The sequence below is a fragment of the Phacochoerus africanus genome, chromosome 8 (assembly GCF_016906955.1).
Source record: "Phacochoerus africanus isolate WHEZ1 chromosome 8, ROS_Pafr_v1, whole genome shotgun sequence".
NCBI classification, from domain to species: Eukaryota; Metazoa; Chordata; class Mammalia; order Artiodactyla; family Suidae; genus Phacochoerus; species Phacochoerus africanus.
Genome location: NC_062551.1, coordinates 146,847,379 through 146,863,319, shown reverse-complemented (window position 1 = coordinate 146,863,319; position 15,941 = coordinate 146,847,379).

Below are 15,941 nucleotides of genomic sequence, written 5' to 3'. Positions count from 1 at the left end.
TTGGCGTTACCACGGCATGTGGAGGTTCCTGGGGCCAGGGATCGAACCCAAGACACAGCAGCAACCCAAGTTGCTGTAGTGACAATTCAGATCCTTAATCCAGTGCACCACAGGGAACTCCAGCTTGGCCTTTATCTTCATCTTGTAATTTCCTACTGTACCTCCTTAGACAAGTTGTTTAACTTCTCTAAACTTCAATTTTTCATTTTAAAATAATTGTAAGAGCAGAGCCTTTGTTACAAAGTTGTTGTGATGGTTGAATGAAATCATATAAAGTGTTTCACATGTTGCATTACATTCAGTAAGTGTTTGTTGCCATGATTCTTCATGACATTTATCTTGTACACATTTTAATCTCCTCCCTCCACTCTCTAGCCAAGATACTTTGAAAAGCTTGATGATACCAGATTATATCTATAGCATTTCCCTGATCAACCTGTTTGGTAACTGAATTGCTAGTTTGCAGCATTAAGGTTCATTTACTTTTTTTTTTATTTGTCTTTTTAGGGCCACATCCTTGGGATATGGAAGTTCCCAGGCTAGGGTTCTAATCGGAGCTACAGCTGCTGGGCTACATCACAGCCACATCAACATGGGATCCAAGATGCATCTGTGACCTACACCACAGCTCCTTCCAATGCCAGATCCCCAACCCACTGAGCGACGTCACGATTGAAACCGCATCCTCACAGATACTGGTCTGATTCTGTTCTCACGGCACCCCAGCGGAATTCCTAGAGAAGTTCTTTAGCTGATTCCTGTTTGGTCTTCCCTGTGCCTGCTTTTATTATTCTTATACAGTTACTAAGAGTTTGTAACTTCTAACAGTCCCATGTGGGTGCTGCTGTGGAGAATGAAGGAGAAAGAGAATGTTGGGGTGGAGGGGTGCAGAGGGGCAGAAAGGAGAGCACTCTCTGGGGGCTCGAGACTATACAGGGTGGTCAAGAGGAATCAAGCTGCTCGCAGGGAGGCTGAGTGAGCCATGGAAGGAAACTTCCAGCCACCATCTCGGGAGGAGCCCCCTGAAATCTTGGGGAGGTGCTGGACTTCCACAAGCCCTGAGATCAGGGACCCAGCTTAAACATATACACATCTAATATATGTGTGTGTGTGTATGCATATACACATATATGTATGTATGTATGTATTACATATGTGTATTCATGTATTATACACATTTTTTTGGGTCTTTTTAGGACCGCACCCGCAGTATATGGATGTTCCCAGGCTAGGGGTCCAATCGGAGCTGTAGCTGCCAGCCTGCACCAGAGCCATAGCAATTCGGGATCCGAGCTGCATCTGCAACCTACACCACAGCTCTTGGCAACACCGGATCCTTAACCCACTAAGTGAGGCCAGGGATCAAACCCGCAACCTCATGGTTCCTAGTCGGATTCGTTTCCACTGCGCCATGACGGGAATGCCGTCGCGTGTTATATATACCTATACATCGTGTGTATGTATATATTTATATTATACATATAAATATAGCCAAAAGGCAAGTGTACTTGAATGCTTCTGTGTCCAAAACACAATTCAGGCCCTTTTATAAGCATCCAGAAAACTAATAATGTGACCCAACTTCTACCTTGCTGTGAATTCCCCGAGGGTGGAAACAAATCCTTTTAGAGTTTCTTAGAACAGAGAAAATCCAACTGTGACGCTGCAGAATATTGGCTCCTCTGTCCTGCTCTTGGTTTTCCTCTCAGCAGTCATTTGCTTAGGTTACAGGTACGATTAGCGAGCTAAGGCTTTAATGTGTGGGTTGAGGCTTGTTATTACTCCCGGCTTTACCGTGACTGTGGCTTAAGTCTTATTATTCTTGGATTTCAGTCATTACTGCCATTATTAGATCTGCTGATCATCAGTCATTTCAGAGCCAAAACCAATAAAATCCCAGCAACTGGAATACAGAGGACAATGTAATCAACTCTGTTATTCAGGGGTTCATTAATTCAAATCCCCAATTTAGAATTTATTAGAATTTCCCCCTTGGATATGCATTTGAGTTTAACTATGTTCTGTCAGTGGCAAAAGACTTTGCAAAGTGATAAGCAAGATTGCCAGAGGAATGATTGTCCCACTAAAGAAAACAGTAGGCTGAGGACATTGGGCCCTCATTAGAGGTTTCCACGTACTGAAACAATTAGAAGCATGCATGTATACACAAAGATATCACAGTGTATTTTGCTGATTTATTTTCCTCTCTGTCTCCCTCATGACACAGGGCTTTGTTAAGGGCAGGAGCAATACTCTTGCACAAAGTAGTACTTAGCACACGTGAGCTAAATGAAGAGATTTTTCCGTGGTGTATGGATGGCTCAGGTGTTAGACTCACAGATCTTTCACTCGTGTGTGTGTGTGTGTGTGTGTGTGTGTGTGTGTTAAACTCTCAGTCCACTGAGCTGGAGTTGAGAGTACAAGAGATTTGTTGGAGATAATTGGAGATAATGTCTATACAAGATAAAAAAAGGGGGGAAGAGGCAGGACTGTGCAGAAAGAACCTCAGACCATGAGCTGAGAACGTCTTGGATGATCCACTGTGAAGCGCCGGAACAAAGTTTGCCCAATAAAAGAGGCCTGAACTGGGCAAAGACAACCAGGCCCTAGAATCCCATCAGGCTTAGTTCTTGGCTAGGGGCTGCAGAAAAAGAGCATGCCTTTAGCTCACAAGCTGATCCTGAGGCAGATCCTGAAGACACTGACAACTGGAAGCTGTCAGCTCACAGCACTCCATGCCGCTGGCAGCAACTGCTTTCTTTCTTTTCTTTTTTTTTTCTTTCTTTTTTTTTTTTTTTTTGGTCTTTTAGGGCCGCACTCGTGGCATATGGAGGTTCCCAGGCTAGGGGTCTAATCAGAGATGTTGCTGCAGCCTATGCCAGAGCCACAGCAATGCAGGATCTGAGCCGCATCTACAACCTACACCTCAGCTCACGGCAACGCCGGATCCTTAACCCATTGAGCGAGGCCAAGGATCGAACCTGCAACCTCATGGTTCCTAGTCAGATTCGTTTCTGCTGTGCCACAATGGGAACTCCAGCAACTGCTTTCTTAAAGGGAGATCTGTGTAGGCTGCACTTCTGTGATTGCCACAGCTTCCCAAGGTCATGGCTCTTCCCCATGACCCTAATACAGATATGAGGAGCTCCCATTGTGGCTCAGGGGAAGCTAATCTGACTAGCATCCTTGAGGACACAGGATTGATCCCTGGCCTTGCTCAGTGGGTTAAGAATCCAGCGTTGCTGAGAGCTGTAGTTCAAGTTGCAGAGTCAGCTCGGATCCCGCATTGCTGTAGCTGCCATAGGCCAGCAGCTACAGCTCTGATTTGACCCCTAGCCTGGGAACCTCCATATGGATGCGGCCCTAAAAAAAAAAAAAAAAAAAGCAAACAGAGGCAACTGATTCTGCCTTATGCTTCCACAAACATCTCTCCCCCCCCTTCTCTGATGAGTTGTGAATGGAGAGAGAGAAAGCTCCAGTGTCCCCAGTATTGGGTTGACGTTATGAGGGTCAGACAGCCAATTGGAAAAGTCTGGGAATTGCTGCTGTTGTCCACCACCAGTAGGAAGTGCTGGGAGTTCCCGTCGTGGCTCAGTGGTTAACGAATCCGACTAAGAACCATGAGGTTGCAGGTTCAATCCCTGGCCTTGCTCAGTGGGTTAAGGATCCGGCGTTGCTGTGAGCTGTGGTGTAGGTTGTAGACGCAGCTGAGATCCTGCATTGCTGTGGCTCTGGCGTAGGCTGGCAGCTACAGCTCCGATTGGACCCCTAGCCTGGGAACATCCACATGCCGAGGGAGCGGCCCAAAAAATGGCAAAAAGACAAAAAAAAAAAAAGGAAGTGCCAAACCCCAGCCAGGGCAGGGACAGATTTGGATGGCTCCCAGTTACCCCGAGTGACTGATAGTTTTGCCCTGGTCATTTCAGTAACCTTACAATCCCGAGGTCCCTTATTTTATAGAAATGAATTTTGTGGTTCCACCTAGGATGCTATGGTGGGGTTTTATTGTATCTTTATTTTCTTTCTTCTTTTTTTTTTCTTTCGTCCGCACCCACGGCATATGGAAGTTCTCAGGCCAGGGATGGTACCCACACCACAGCACTAACCAGAGTCACAGCAGTGACCACACCAGATCCTTAAATCGCCAGACCACCAGGGAACTCCTGTGCCTTTATTTTCAATTATACAAGTCAAACATGGTCTGTGCAGAAAATCTAGACAATGTAACCTATTCTGGGGAATAAAGTAAAAATCATTCATAATATTGGAGTTCCCATTGTGGCTCAGTGGGTTTTGAACCAAACTAGTATCCATGAGGATGCGGGTTCAATCCCTGGCCTTGCTCAGTGGGTTAAAGATCCGGCATTGCCATGAGCTGTAGTCTAGGTCACAGATGTGGCTCAGATCCTGAGTTGCTGTGGCTGTGGTGTAGGCCGGCAGCTCTAGCTCCAATTCAACCCCTAGTCTGGGAATTTCCATTTGCCTAAGGCGCAGCCCTAAAAAGAAAAAAAAAAAAAAAAGCCATTCTTAATATCACCTCCCTAAGACAATTAGCAATTTGCATTTTCTCTTCCGGTCACATTTATGACAAAGTAAACCCCTCCCCCATCTGTCAAATGTCATGTACATTTCTCAAAGATAGACCATTCTTGGAGTTCCCTTCGTGGCTCAGTGGTTAGCACATCTGACTAGGAACCGTGAGGTTGTGGGTTCGATCCCTGGCCTTGCTTGGAGAGTTAAGGATCCGGCGTTGCTGTGAGCTGTGGTGTAGTTTGCAGACGAGGCTTGGATCCCGAGTTGCTGTAGCTCTGGTGTAGGCCAGTGGCTACAGCTCTGATTGGACCCCTAGCCTGGGAACCTCCATATGCCTCGGGAGAGGCCCTAGAAATGGCAAAAAGACAAAAAAAAAAAAAAAGATAGACCATTCACCATTCTTGTTCATTCTTTCATGCAGCTGAGACTGGCCTGAGGTTCCTAGTGCTGTGGTTAGATAGCAGTGGCTTAGAGGAAGGCAGGCGGGCTGAGAGAATTGGAGCCGCCAGCTTCCAAAGCTGTATTTTGCTTCAGGCCCTCTTTGAGGGTAGATCTAAGAATCCTGGGACCTTATCGCGAACAGACCTCCTTCCTCTCTTTGGCTTGGAGTCAGGCTAGGCTTGTGGTTGTTCATGGGTCTGGGAAAAACACAGGGCTAAGGCAAATTCATGCTTTGGGTCCATACATGCATGTGACGGCTGTGCGTGTCACCATGCAGAACGGCAGGCTGACTCATCTAGCTGGCATTTACTGAGTGCCTACTGTGTGATGGAACCCTTTTTATGCCCTCAAGGAGTATAAAGTCTAATGAGGGTGATAGGAAAACTGACCTTTAAAATACATTTTGGGGGAGTTCCCATTGTGGCCCAGCAGACTAAACCTGATTAATATCCATGAAAATGCAGGTTTGATCCCTGGTCTCACTCAGTGGATTAAGGATCTGGCGGTGCTGCAAGTTGCAGGGTAGCTCACAGAGGTAGCTGGAATCTGGCATTGCTGTGGCTGTGGGGTAGGCCAGAAGCTGCAGCTCTGATTTGTCCCCTAGCCTGGGAACCTCCATATGCTGCAGGTGCGGCCATAACGTTTAAAAATAAATAAATAAATACATACATACATTCTGATATCCACTGAGCAGTAAGAGGTACTTGGTGCAACATGAGAATAAAGGAGGGAGTATTTATCTGTAGCATATATGTCGGGTCTCCATGGCTGTGGTGGCTTTCTGGGGAAAAGGGCAGTCAAGTGTGAGACAGCACCATGTATAAAATACAAGAGTGGGAGTTCCTGTCGTGGCTCAGTGGTTAATGAACCCAACTAGCAACCATGAGGTTGCTGGTTCCATCCCTGGCCTCAGTCAGTGGGTTAAGGTCCCGGTTTTACCGTGAGAGGTGGTGTAGGTGGCAGACACAGCTCGGATCCCATGCTGCTGCGGCTCTGGCGTAGGCCAGCAGCAACAGCTCCGATTTGACCCCTAGCCTGGGAACCTCCATATGCCACAGGAGCGGCCCTAGAAAAGGCAAAAAGACAAAAAAAATAAATAAATACTTTTTAAAAATTAAAAAAAAAAGTCTCAGTCTATGTCACTTTGTTATGGCAGCCTCAAAAACTATCATACATGTGATCTGGTCAGTTGTGCACACACATTTTAACCTATATTCTAATATATTTAGCATATACTCATAGCGACAAAATCAAATCTGTGTTCTTCTAGAAAACCCTGGGAGTTCCCTAGTGGCTCAGCAGGTTAAGGATCTGGTATGGTCCTGGCTATGGCTTGGGTCACTGTTGTGGTGCAGGTTTGATCTGTGGCCAGGGAACTTCTGCAGGCAAAAAAAAAAAAAAAAAAGAAAAGAAAACAGAAAAGAAAAGATCAGGGTTCAGACCCTGGCTTGTTTTAAGGGCTTGTGATTTGATATTGCTCTAGGCTTTTTACTCCTCTGGCCTTTGATCTGCCCATCTGTAGAATGGAGAGAAGAAGAATACTAACAGTTATCAGTCCTCTTATGTCCAAGACACTGTATATTTATTATCTTATTCTATACTCAGAATAAATCTATGACATATTACTCTATGTTTGACAGATGAAAAAAATCTTAGTTTGCCCAAGAAGGCAGAATTTCAGCTCAGGTCTAAATAAAGCTCCATTGTGGGAATTCCCTGGTGGTTAAGTGGTTAGGACTTGGTGCTTTCACCACGGCAGCCCTGGTTCAAGCCCTGGTCTGGGAACTGACGTCCTACATCAAGCCGCTGCACACCGCAGACAAGAAAATAAATAAATAAATAAATAAATAAATAAATAACCATAAAAAATAAAGCTCCACAGTGGAATCTAAAAAAAGGACAAAATGAACTTCTTTGCAGAACAGACACTGACTCACAGACTTTGCAAAATGTATGGTTTCCAAAGGAAACAGGTTGGGGGGTGGTGAGGGGATGCGCTGGGGGTGTGGGATAGAAATGCTGTAAAATTTGGTTGTGATGATTGTTGCACACCTATAAATGTAATGAAAGTCATTAAGGATTAAAAAAAAATAAAGCTCCATAGCCCATGATTTCTAAGTTTCCTTCCAAGGCCAAAATGCTATAATTCACATGTGCCTGAAATATTTAGGCTGAATAAACACTAATGACTAATCAAGCTGCACTAGTAAACACAATAGATTCTCCCGTGATTACTAAGTGGCTACGGAAGAACCACTAACTCTGCAGGGAAATGTGGTTTCTCAATGAAAGAGAATGTAGCAGATAAAGTGTGGCCCACAATAAATTTTTGAGCAGCAAATGGCATTTTCTTAGGTTGAAATTATAGGAGCCTGGAATTTGGCAAGTGCTCCAGGCATTGTAAAGAATAAATGCCCTGAATCTCTGATGGCTTTAGGAGAGGATCAGGCATGTTAGATCCAGATAAAGAGGTAGCTTACAGCCACAGCAACACCAGACCTGGGCCAAGTCTGTGACCTGCACCTTAGCTCACAGCAATGTTGGATCATTAACCCACTGAGCAAGGCCAGGGATCAAACCCCATATCCTCATGGATACTAGTCGATTCTTAACCTGCTGAGCCACAACGGGAACTCCAAGGGGCATCTTTTTTCTTTCTAATTTATTTTATTAAAGTCTAGTTGATTTACAATGTTGTGTTAATTTCTACTCTACAGCAAAGTGATTCAGTTATATGTATGCTTTTTCATAGTCTTTTCTGTTATGGTTTATCCATGATGGTTTATGCCATGGCATATGGAGATTCCCAGGCTAGGGGTCCAAGCAGAGTTATAGCCACTAGCCTACACCACAGCCATAGCCACACCAGATCTTTAACCCACTGAGCGAGGCCAGGAATTGAACCTGCGTCCTCATGGATACTAGTCAGATTCATTTCTGCTGAGCCACAGTGGGAACTCCTATCACAGGATATTGAATATAGCTCCCTGTTCTATACAGTAGGACCTTTTTTTTTTTTTTTGGCTTTTCGGGGCTGCACCCATGGCATATGGAGGTTCCCAGGCTAGGGGTCCAATAGAAGCTACAGCTGCCAGCCTACACCACAACCACAGCAACATCAGATCCGATCTACACCACAGCTCTCGGCAATGCCAGATCCTTAACCCACTGAGCAAGGCCAATGATCAAACCTGCAACCTCATGGTTTCTACTCGGATTGGTTTCCTTTGTGCTATGTCCAAGGGACGTCTTTTAATGTTGCTGCTAAAAAGATCTCCTTCTATACTGACACGAAACAAGGGATTATCCAGATCCTGCCATTCCAAGGCAGATACCATATGATATTGCTTATATCTGATATACAATATACAGCACAAATGAACCTTTCTACAGAAAAGAAACTCATGAACTTAGAGAATAGACTTGTGGTTGATAAGGTAACCGGGAGTCTACGAGAGCAGAGGGGACCTCTGAAGACAGAAAGGAACAGGCACCTGCAGGGAACAGCAAGTCGTTTGAAATGCACAGATGGGGGGAAATGAAGTGTGATTGTGGAAGTCTTTTTTGTTTATTTTTTTTGTCTTTTTTTTTTTTGCTATTTCTTGGGCTGCTCCCGCGGCATATGGAGGTTCCCAGGCTAGGGGTCAAATCGGAGCTGTAGCCACCAGCCTACGCCAGAGCCACAGCAACGCAGGATCCGAGCCGCATCTGCAACCTACACCACAGCTCACGGCAACGCCGGATCTTTAACCCACTGAGCAAGGGCAGGGACCGAACCCGCAACCTCATGGTTCCCAGTCAGATTCGTTAACCACTGCGCCACGACGGGAACTCCGGAGTCTTTTTTATATTTTAAGTTTTATTGCAGTATAGTTGATTTACAAGTTTGTGATTATTTCTGATGCATGACAGAGGGATTCAGTTATACATGTACACACATCCATTCTCTTTCAGATTCTTTTTTTTTTTTAAGGCCGCACCCGTGGCATATGGAAGTTCTCCATACGAATTGGAGCTGCAGCTGCCCCCCTATGCCACAGCCACAGCAATGCCAGATCCAAGCTGCGTCCGCGACCTACGCCAATGCCGGATCCCGGATCCACTGAGCAAGGCCAGGGGTCGAACCTACATCTTCATGGATACTAGTCAGGTTCGTTACCATTGAGCCATAATGGGAGCTCCCGTTCAGATTATTTTCCCACATAGATGAAGACAGAAATATTGGGTAGAATTCCCTCTGTGACACAGCAGTTCCTCGTTGGCCAATCATTCCATATACCTCAGTGTATGTATGCCAATCCCAAACCCCTGATTGTGTGGTTCTGACACAAGCACACTCAGAGACAGGAAATGTTGGGAGTTTCCTTGTGACACAGTGAGTTAAGGATCTGATGTAGTCACTACAGCAGCTTGAGTGGCTGCTGTGGCTTGGGTTCAGTCCCTGGCTTGGGAACTTCCATATGCCATGGGTACGGCAATAAAGAGAGAGAGAGAGAGACAGGAGACATTGTTAACAGCAACAATGATAATACCTTATATTTTTACAGCACTTTACCGTCTGTGAAGTGCTTTCTCAGGTCTTATCTCTCAGTGTCAACAGAAGTTGAACGATTTCATACCCTTGGCAGGTAAGAGTCAAGAGGCTAAATGGCTTGGCTGCAGCCTTACGGGAAGCTAGTGGAAGAGTTGGGTCTAAAGCTCAGGGCACTTTCCTCCCAATTACGAGTGGGATGGAGGGTCAGAGGGCCTTTCACCAAGCTCAGCTCTGTTTCCTTGCCTCTGACCTTGCTCTTTGAGCTGCCCGCAAGGCAGCCTGGGGATAGGAGCGGCTCAGGTTCTGTGGGTCCTCCTGGACAGGAAGGAGTTGGGGTAGAGCCCAGGACATCCTAAATACACCACCTCCTAGGGCAGGAAAAAGATCTCTGGCCTCTGCTTATCATCTCATTCATTCTGTCCCTGACTTTTTTTTTTTTTTTTTGGTCTTTTTTGCCATTTCTTGGGCCCCTCCCATGGCATAGGGAGGTTCCCAGGCTGGGGGGCCAATCGGAGCTGTAGCCACCGGCCTACACCAGAGCCACAGCAATGCAGGATCCGAGCCGAGTCTGCAACCTACGTCACAGCTCACGGCAACGCCGGATCCTTAACCCACTGAGCAAGGCCAGGGATCGAACCCACAACCTCATGGTTCCTAGTCGGATTCATTAACCACTGAGCCATGACAGGAACTCCTCATTCTGTCCCTAACTTAGGAGTGTTGAAGGTCAGAGGAAAACCAGGGTAATGACACCTCTTTTCCACAGCAGCTCTCCTGCCTGGCCTGGCTCTCAGGCAGGTTATTTTGTAATTCCAGGAACCCTATCCAGGGATGGACATTGTGCAACACGCCAGGGGAATACCCTCAGGGTTGATGTGCTGGAAACGTAAAAGAGGAAATGCTAGGTGTTTTACAAATGTCAGAGAGTACTTTTATCTAAAATGCTAGGTGTTTTACAAATGCAAAAGAGTCCTTTTACCTAAAATTCAAGGTGTTTTTGCAAATATCAGAGAGTACATTTACCTAAAATGCTAGGTGTTTTACAGGTGCAAAAGTGTCCTTTATCTGTTTGGAAGAGATTGTGGTCCTTTCTCTCTCCCTCTGCCTGCATCCCTGCAGCAGATGCTCTGGGGCCCGTCCCTCCTCCCACCCCCATCCCTTGGGCCATAACCACTTCCAGGGTCTCTGGGCTGAAGGTCAACCGCTGGTGCCTGGGTGTTTGGCAGAGGACATTTGCCAGATGCAGTGACCACTGTGCCCTGTCCTGCTGCAGGCTGCAGCTTCCGGAGTTCACGCCTCCTGGGAACAGCGTTCCATTAACGGGATTTGGTGGATAAATACACCAGCTCCTTCCCCTCTTGTGGGGTAACTGCGCTGACTCCTGGAGTGCTCCAGTTGAAAGGATTTCTGGTGGTCCATAGCGGTGACTTGCTTAGCGTTACAGCTGTCACTGGCATCTGGTCCCTCCATCTCTCACTTTCCCACTCCTCTACCAGTGTCTTCCAGAGTCACCTTCCAAATATACGACTCATGATTTGCTCCTAGCAAAACCCAAACCAGGACAGCCCTCCCTGTCCAGTGAACTTTTTGTTGCTTTGGACATTGTGAAAGCAGATGGAGAGGAGGAAGGGCAGAGACACAGACAAATCATTCAGATGTTCCCCACTCAGCACGCACGTGCTTATTAAGTGTAGCTCTCATGCCAGGCAGTTGGGTCAGTTGGAAATCTCATCTCCTAGGGCTCTGAAGAACCATCTGGGAATTCCTGTTGTGGCTCCGTGGTAACGAGCCGGACTAATATGCGTGACGATGCGGGTTCGATTCCTGGCCTTGGTCAGTGGGTTAAGGATCTGGCGTTGTCGTGAGCTGTGGTATAGGTTGCAGATGTGTGGTATAGGTTGCAGATGTGTGGCTCAGATTTGGCATTGCTGTGGCTGCAGTGTAGGCCAGCAGCTGCTGCTCGGATTCAACCCCTAGCCTGGGAACTTCCATATGCCTCAGGTGTGGCCCTAAAAAGCAAAAAAAAAAAAAAAGAGAGAGAGAGAGAAAGAAAAAGAAAAAGAAAAAGAAAGAAAGAAAGAAAGAAAGAAAGAAAGAAAGAAAGAAAGAAAGAAAGAAAGAAAGAAAGAAAACTATCCAACACTCAAATCCTAGCTCATACATCCAGGCCAGCACTACCTGGATTGGAGGTGGGAGTGGTACTGGGGGAGGCTAAGGGTGAAGGAGGTGGGGCTTCAAAAAGCGGAGTGGAAGGAGTTCCCTGTTAGCCTGGTGGTTAAGGATTCGGTGTTGTCACTGCTGTGGCTCAGATTCCACCCCTGCAGCAGACAGAGGTCCTGGGAGTGGGGGACGGGTGACAAGCATAAACAGGGCCAGTGGATGGGCAAAGGCTCTGGGCAAGTTGAGTGCATCCCTGTGGGCCTGTTGAGCACCCAGTTGTTCAGGGCATCAGCTGTCAGGGCTGAGGTCACAAGCAGAGCTCCCTCATTTTCCTGTCCTGGAAACTGAGGACCAAAGAAGAGAAAATGATTCCTGTGACCCTTTATGCTGAAGTGTTCTTTCTCTTCCTTAAACTTTTTGTCATTGTAGCCCAGGAACCTTTTCAGACATTTTTCCTAATTGCCCCCTCTCCAGAGAAATCTTAACACAGGAGTTCCCATAGTGGCACAGCGGAAACGGATCTGACTAGGAACCATGAGGTTGCGGGTTCAATCCCTGGCCTCGCTCAGCGGGTTAAGCATCCGGCATTGCTGAGAGCTGTGGTGTAGGTTCCAGACACGGCTTGGATCTGGCATTGCTCTGGCTGTGGTGTAGGCCAGCAGCTGTAGCTCTGATTGGACCCCTAGCGTGGGAACCTCCATATGCCACGGGTGCCACCCGAAAAAAGCAAAAAAGCCAAAAGAAATCTTAATAACACAGATATTTGTATATCTCTTCTGTACTATGGATCTCTTTATGTGCTATATATATTTAAAAAAAAAGAGAGATTTTTTCAGCCCCCAAGAACCAATATTTGCCCCATTGGGGGTGATACTGCGCTTGTTGAGGATGCATAGGACAGAGAGACCCAGTGTGGCCAGGTTATCAAGGCCTTGAAATTCAGGCAAAGAAACTGAACTTGGTGCAGTAAGCGACAGGGAACCATAGTAGGTTCTTGAGCAAGAGAGGCATAGGGAGGACAGAGGTGAAAAGCCTACCCTGTTGTAATAGTATCCATCAAACACTATGTGCCAGCTGCTCTGCCAGCACAGAAGTTATCAAAGGCCAGGGAGTTCCCATCGTGGCGCAGCGGAAGCAAATCCGACTAGGAACTATGAGGTTGTGGGTTCGATCCCTGGCCTCACTCAGTGGGTTAAGGATCTGGCGTTGCTGTGAGCTGTGGTTTAGGTTGCAGATGTGGCTTGGATCCCACGTTGCTGTGGCTCTGGTATAGGCTGGCGGCTACAGCTCCGATTGGACCCCCTAGCCAGGGAACCTCCATATGGCGCGGGAGCGGCCCAAGAAATGGTAAAAAGACAAAAAAAAAAAAAAAGGCCAACATGGCCCTCCTGTGCCCTTACAAGCTAGGGAGAGATGGTGTTAAATATATGCACCATAATTATTTATTAGAGTTGTAATGAATGCTACAACCAGCTTTATTTTTGTTTTATTTAACCAACATTTATTTAGTCCTTGTTATGTTCCAGAGACTATGCTAGGCATTATATAAGTATTAGCTCATTTAATCCTACGAGAGAGGATAGACAGCTATTATATCCATTTTACAGATGGGGAACCTGAGTCGTGGAAAGTGGCTTGTATAAGTGGAGCTGAGATTCAAACCCGGGCAGTCTGGCTCCAGAGTCAGTGTTCTAAACCACTATACTAGGATCTGGAAAATATAGTACATGTGTGTGCACACGTGTAACTGTAATTTGGGCTGCACAGGGCAGGGGGCCAAGAGAGATTTGCAGAACTCTTGCAATAACGCTAATGGAGCCAAGGGCTGAAAGTTAGAGACTGGTGAACTACTTGACTCTAAAATTCATAATCCCTGGAGTTCCTGTCATGGCTCAGTGGTTAACGAATCCGACTAGGAACCATGAGGTTGTGGGTTCGATCCCTGGCCTCACTCAGTGGATTAAGGATCCAGCACTGCTGTGAGCTATGGTTTAGGTTGCAGATGCGGCTCAGATCCCGAGTTGCTGTGGCTCTGGCGTAGGCTGGTGGCTACAGCTCTGATTAGACCCCTAGCCTGGGAACCTCCATATGCCATGGGTGCGGCCCTAGAAAAGACAAAAAATTAAAAATTAAAATTAAAAAAATAAAATAAAATTTATAATCCCTGTAGAATTAAAAAACAAAACAAAACAAAACACACCCGGGTGAGCATTAAGGTTCTCTCAGCTTCAGCTCGTGTAACCAGAACAAGCCAACTGACCTCTGGCTCCCTTCTCAGCAGAGAGTGAGCAGAAGAGGCCCCCCTCTCTGTGCTATAGGCAGAGCAAATGTAATACAGGGACTGTAATTAAGTCACATACGTGAGTGCGCAGTGAAGGACGTATGTGCCCCTGCCCTTGAAACTGGAGAGGCAATGAAACCCAAACCATGTGCTCAGGCTTTGACCTTTTAAGCCACCTTGGACCTTTTCCCTCCCCCACTCTTTCGACTGTTCCCAGTGAATGAAATTGACTTTTTGTTATGATAATTTTAGCTTACATAAGACTTGCCATAATTCTGCAGTTTTTTTTCCTTGGTTAAAAAGAAAATCTGTTTCCCGGAGTTCCCATCGTGGCTCAGTGGTTAACGAATCCGACTAGGACCCATGAGGTTGCGGGTTCGATCCCTGGCCTTGCTCAGTGGGTTAAGGACCAGGCGTTGCCGTGAGCTGTGACGTAGGTTGCAGACTCGGCTCAGATCCTGTGTTGCTGTGGCTGTAGTGTAGGCCAGCAGCTACAGTTCCAATTCAACCCCTAGCCTGGGAACCTTCAGATGCCGTGGGAGCGGCCTAAGAAAAGGCAAAAAGACGAAAAAAAAAAAAAAAACCCAAAAAAGCTGTTTCCCTAATGGTCTTATTCTATTGCTCTAGAGGGGTGTCCAAGATACTGGTTTGAAGGACCATGAGCTAAACCCAGAAGAAATCCCTCCCCGAACCTATCTTCTTGTTGCTGTCCTGTCTGTTTACTTACTGACCTCCGACTAAAAGCCAGGCACTGTGCTGGGGGTGGGAAATAGAGATCAAGTCGTAGTCCTGCCTCTTGGGCATCACAGATGAGGAGGGGAGGCAGATAGGCACAGTGATCATTGCAAGACAGGGATGTATTCACATATATACACCATCTGCTCCCTGATGTCTTTACCTTGTAGACGTTTGCATGTATTGTTTCTAAGGCTGGGAATGTGTTTCCTTGGCATTTCAGCAGGCTGATTCCTGTGACATAAAGCATCAAACAGGAGCCCCTAACCTGGTAGAGGGACATCAGAGAAGGGGGAGGAATGTCAGGCTGAGACGGAAAAGATTAGCATTCAACTTGGACGTCATTATCTCTGGTTAGTCTTCTCCTCTTTGGCTGAGGGAGGTGTGCCACTTTGATACTCCTTAGCGTCTGGCTTAAACCCTTATTCCAGCAAATATATTTGTGACTGCCGAATAAATGGCACTTAGCGATATCTTGGACTTGTCTCTCAACTGGATGTCTCCTCCCTAGCACTCTGATCTCTCTGAGAAAGGAATGTGTAGAATTTACTTTTTATCTTCATCAGTGAGGAGAGGTCTTACCAAAACAAGCTCTCACTAAGTGTCTGCAGATTCTGGGCTGGATGGAGGCATGGACCGATGGATGGATGGATGGATGAGTGCAGACAGATGACAGCAGGAGGAGACAGTAAATAACAGTGCCCACACGGAGGTAAATGGGCCCTGGGTGGGAGCATCAATGACACTTCCATAGGAGTGATGACCTTGAGTGAAGTCCTAAAGAATAGGAATCCTCTTGCGGCTCAGCGGTAACCAACCCAACTAGTATCTATGAGGGTGTAGGTTCTACCCCTGGCCTTGTGCAGTGGGTGAAGGGTCCCGTGTTGCTGTGAGCTGTGGTGTAGGTCACAGATGCAGCTTGGATGCTGCGTGGTTGTGGCTGTAGTGTAGGCCAGCAGCTGCAGCTCTGATTCAACCCCTAGCCTGGGAACGTCCAAGCTTTAGTTGATTGAGGTCAAGAAGGGTCAATATCATTTAGGTGGGGCCCTAAAAAGAAAAATAAGAAAATAAATAATCTAGTGCAGTGCTTTTCAAACCTTAGTGCATTTATGAGTCACCCGGAGATCTTGTTAAAATGCAGTAGCTGGAGTTCCCTGGTGACCTAGTGCTTAAGGATTTAGCATTGACACTGCTGTGGCTTGGGTTACTGCTATAGCTTGGGTTCATTTCCTGGCCTGGGAACTTCTGAAGGCAGCA